The sequence below is a fragment of the Schistocerca nitens genome, chromosome 7 (genome assembly GCF_023898315.1).
Source record: "Schistocerca nitens isolate TAMUIC-IGC-003100 chromosome 7, iqSchNite1.1, whole genome shotgun sequence".
NCBI lineage: Eukaryota > Metazoa > Arthropoda > Insecta > Orthoptera > Acrididae > Schistocerca > Schistocerca nitens.
Window position 1 is genome coordinate 146,198,019 of NC_064620.1, and position 5,305 is coordinate 146,203,323.

The 5,305-nt window shown below is 46.4% G+C and overlaps 1 non-coding gene across 1 annotated transcript; it reads left to right on the plus strand.

Moving 5' to 3' along the window:
• The first annotated feature begins 4,791 nt into the window (after positions 1 to 4,791).
• Trnat-cgu (transfer RNA threonine (anticodon CGU)) lies at positions 4,792 to 4,866 on the plus strand. The gene has a single exon. It is a non-coding gene; the product is annotated as a tRNA-Thr (tRNA).
• The last annotated feature ends 439 nt before the right edge of the window (positions 4,867 to 5,305 follow it).

Below are 5,305 nucleotides of genomic sequence, written 5' to 3' on the forward strand. Positions count from 1 at the left end.
AACCCACACTGGCAGCGGGTAAGTAAGGATCTGGATCCGAGAACCCACACCAGGCGCCGATTGACCATACGCTCAAATGTCTTTCCGACGCAGCTCGTGAGACTAATGCTACGGTAGCTACTGGGTTCGGTCCGATCCTTCCCTGGTTTTAAAAGGGAAATTAAAATCGATTCTTTCAACGAACTAGGAAAGTCGCCTGTCTTCCAAATTTCATTAAAAAGTTGAAGGAGGACTTCCTTTGACCGCAGATCCAGTAAGGATTTTTTGACCTGCTACCGATATAAACCCGCCCAGGCGATGGCTGCATCACCTGGTGAGGAATGTCTGCTAATCAGACACACACACACACACACACACACAGTGAGCTTGCTGTCTGTGTGTAGAATGGGGAAGGCGCGCGATCGATCTGACTTTGACCGAGGGCAGATTGAGATGCCGGGAATACTCACCACAAACATTTAGGAAACTGCACGACTTGTCGCGTGTTCCAGGAGTGCTGTGGTGTGTGTCTTCAACACGTGACGAAACCACGTCTAGACGTCGTGGGGTTGGCGGGCCACCTCTCATTACAGATGACGGACGTCGTAAGCTGGACAGACTGGTAAAACAGGACAGGCGTCGAACTGTGGCGGAACTAACATCAGACTTTAATGGTGTGCAGAGTACAAGTGTGTGTAAACACACAGTGCACTGAACACTACTAACTATGGTCCTCTGCAGCTGACAACCCACGCATGTCTCAATGTTAAAACCACGACTTCGGCAACTAAGACTGATACGGGTACGTTACCATCAGCACTAGACGTTGGCGCAGTGTCAGAGCGTTGCATGGTCTGATGAATCCCGATACCTTCTTCATCATACCGATGGAAGGGAGCGAATCCGTCGTCTTCCACCGGAACAGCTCCTTTTGACACTTTTACTGTGGTATGAAGACAGGTTGGTGGGAGCTCCATTATGCTGTAGGTAACATTCACATGGGCATCCATATGTCTAGTGAAGGAATATCGTACACTGCTTGCAGACCACGTACACCACTTCACGACGATTATGTTTCCTGACGTTAGTGGCATTTTTCAACAAGGTAATGCTCCATGTCACAAGGCCATGAGTGTGATGGTGTGTTTCGAGGAACACAGTGGTGACTTCCAATAGATGTGCCGGCCCCCCAACTCGCCTCGTCTGAACCCGATCGATCACTTGGTTGTGATCGACCGCGGCGCCAGAGCTCATCGCCCCTTCTCCTGAATTTACGGGAATTAGGTGACTTGTGTATGCAGGTGCGATACCAACTCCCTCTAGCGACTAGCGAAGGCCTCATTGATTCCGTGCCACGACGCGTCACCACACGTGGACACTTTCTGACTGACCAGTGTATTTACCCATTAGGTTTCTCATCGTTCTACGACCGGTTTAATGCAGCATGGCACTACGTCTTCCCCTTATTTACCAATCATTACATCTCAAAGTAGCACTTAGATCCACCAAAGTCCCCAGTTATTTCTTGGATGTACGACATTCTCTTTCTTCCCCTACAGTTTTTCCCCTCTGCATCTCACTCTACGACCGCGGAAGATACTCTGTAAGTTCTTGACATATTTTCTGTCATCCCGTCTCTTCTTCTCGTTAGACTTATCACATATTGCTGTCCTCACATTCTCTCCTCATTTCTTACATTATCAGTCTACCTAATTTTAAACATCGTTCTCTAGCGTTACATCTAAGACCTTTCGAGTCTCATTTCTTCCACTTCTCCCGCGGTCAGTAATTCATTTTCATTGAATTTTGTGCTACAGACGAACAGCCACACTGACGGCCTGTCTTAGCTACAAGCAGATGTACTTTACCGAGGAATACTTTGTATGCCTGTGTTAGTCTTCTTCTTACATTGTCCTTAATTCCTCCCTCAAGCATTAGTTTTCTTACAAGGTAACAGAATGCATTTACTTCGTCTACTACGTGGTCCCGAATTTTTACGGTAAGTTTATGGCTAATATCATTTATTATACTCCTCATTAGTTTTGCGCTCATTAGACTTTTTCTTCCTTTCAAAAGGACCTGTCATTCTTCGTCGCTTTCACTGAGGATAACGTTATTATCAGTCAATCTAATTACTGGTGTGCTTTAACGATAAATTTAAATCGCATTCCTGAACCTTCCTCTTATTTCCGCCATTGCTTCTTTCATGCACTTATGAAGGATAAAGGGAAAAGACAACAGCCTGTTTCTCTTTATCTTCAATTCATATTAGTCCCTTTTGCTTCTTGTAAATATTGTGTATTAGCCATACATCTAACACATTTCCATTGTAGTTTCATTCTTTTCCATTCCCCTTAAAATCGGCGGATACTTCATAATTCATTTGGCTCTGATTACAGCTCTTTTCAAAGGTTCGCCATCCAATTTTGAAGCTGTATCTTGTCCGTCAGTCTGTCGCATATATCTTCTGAACCCTCTCTTACCTACTATCACCATGTATTACCAGAAGCAAGTCTGTCTGCATGGTTACAAAGGCGCTCGTGAACCTAAGGTCGGGGCTTATCTGTGTTCGCTGAAAAGTTACCATACTATGACCTGTTTTGACGCCTGAAGATAGCCATGCGATTTTATATATACATGTGTGTGTGTGTGTGTGTATGTGTTGATATTATTTATGGTTATAATAATTATTCCTCCGTGTTGCGTACTAATAAGACAATTTTTTTTCTTCGACCAAACTACTAATGACCAGTTTCTCCATCCCTAACTGTTACTCCTGCGCACTTCAGTCTGGAACCGAGCAACCGCTACGGTTGCAGGTTCGAATCCTGCCTCGGGTATGGATGTATGTGATGTCCTTATGTTAGTTAGGTTTAAGTAGTTCTAAGTTGTAGGGGACTGATGACCTCGGATGTTAAGTCCCATAGTGCTCAGAACCATTTGAACCATTTTGTTACTCCTCTTGTAAACACGAGGGCGTTCAATAAGTTAACACATTTTCTTTCTCGGCCAATTTCGGGTTTCACTGTGAGACATCGTGGAATATTCCGGCTTCAGACCCTGTAGTTTCAAAAATTTCGACAGGTGGCGACGCTAAACGTACCCTTCAAAATGGCATCTATAACGGAGGTGAGTTCCAAGCAGAGAGCAGTCATTGAGTTTCTTTTGGTGGAAAACCTGAGCATCTCAGATAGTCATAGTCGATTGCAGAATGTCTAGAGAGACCTGGCAGTGAACAAAAGCACGATGAGTCGTTGGGAGAGACGGCTGCCATCATCGCAACAAGGTCGCGCAAACGCCGGCTGACCGCACGCACCTGTGATACCTGCATTGCTGGAACGTACGGGCTCTCTCATTCCGAGGTATCGACGGACCATAGTCAAACACCTCACTGCTCAACTGGACGACTCTGTTGGTATGCGGACACACTCATCCACCAATTGGGGTACTCACAGGTGTGCGCCCGCTGGGTTCCTCGCCACCAAACAGAAGACCATAAAGAGCAACGAAAAGCTATCTGTGCAGAGTTGGTTGCTCGTAACGCGGCTGATCGTGACAATTTTTTGCTGAACATCGGCACAGGTGATGAAATATAGAGTCATCTCTTCTAACCTGAAAAAAAAAGGGCAAGCCATGGAGTAGCGCCACACCACTTCTCCTCCAAATAAACCATCTCTTCCGAAGTGTACTGTGCTATCCTCAGATACAACTTCAGTGCATTCGTTGCCACGAAAATGCAACCAAACGTCTCCTTCTCCATGACAACGAAAGACCTCACACAAGTCTGCACACCCGAGAGGAGCTAACATAACTCCATTGGACTGTTCTTCCCCATCCATCCTATGGCCCGGATCCCGCATCTTCTGAACTCATTGTGTTTGGCGCAATGAAGGATGCACTCCGCGGAAGCAGTAAATGAATGATGCTAAGGTTACTGATGGAGCAAGACCAGTAGAATGGTACCACGCGGTCATAGAGGCTCTCCCAGTAAGGTGGCGTAATGACTTCGTATTGAACGGAGATTGTGTTGAAAAACAGGGTTTTACAACCAAAAGGTTGGTGAATAATACAGCGTACTGGAATGCTGAATAAGAGCCTCCTGCTTTCAGAAAAAAACGTGTTAGATTACATACTGAACGGCCCTTGTACCATCATCGCCCACGATCTCTCTTCATTTCGAAATGATAATTAAATCAAGACACTACGCTGTCGACAGGCGTTGATGCACATCAACGGGAACAGTTGAAAATGTGTGGCAAGACCGGGACTCGAACCCGGGATTTCTTGCTTACATGGCAGACGCTCTATCCATCTGAGCCACCGAGGGCAGAGAGGATAGTGCGACGGCAGGGATTTATCCCTTGCACGCTCCCCGTGAGACCCACATTCCCAACTTAATGTCCACACACTACATTCGTAGTGCCCCTGCCCATTACACTCATTACTCGTGGCAGACGATCTTTCCGAGTCAAGTAAGAGTACGGGCAATACGTGTGCATCCGCACAGAAGAAGAAGATCAGTGGCCGGCTAGACTTAACTATATGAAGATGGTATCTATTCTTTCAGACATGTCCGAAAGAACAGATACCATCGGTGACCATGCAGCGCTCTAGAATGAAATGATAATTAAATCAATACCCTATGCTGTCGATAGGCGTTGATGTACATCAACAGGACCGGTTGTGAAACGTGTGCCCCGACCGGGACTCGAACCCGGCACTACGAATGTAGTGTGTGGACATTAAGTTGGGAATGTGGGTCTCACGGGGACCGTGCAAGGGATAAATCCCTGTAGTCGCACTATCCTCTGTGCCCTCGGTGGCTCAGATGGGTAGAGTGTCCGCCACGTAAGCAGGAGATCCCGGGTTCGAGTCCCGGTCGGGGCACACGTTTTCAACTGTCCCGTTGATGTACATCAACGCCTGTCGACAGCGAGGGGCCTTAATTTAATTATCAGTTCATTCTAGAGCGTTGCATGGTCACCGATGGTATTCGTCCTTTCGGACGTGTCCGAAAGAATAGATAACATCTTTGTATCTCTCTTCAGTTCCGTCATTAACGGTACCGTTCCCTGTCGGCATTTGTGTATTCACACTGTACATGACAGGTTTCGACGCTGGCTCTTATACTTAGGTACTCTCTAAGCCACTGTACAGTGCACGTGTGGAGGGTACGTCGTACCAGTATTATGGATTCACATGTTCTGCGAGGGCAAAGCGACTATCTATATTCTTGCGTACACGCCCTAATCCTTCTTATCTTATTCTCATGAGCCCTGCGTAAGATATAAAATGGTGGCGCCATAATTATCGCACACAGTCTTCT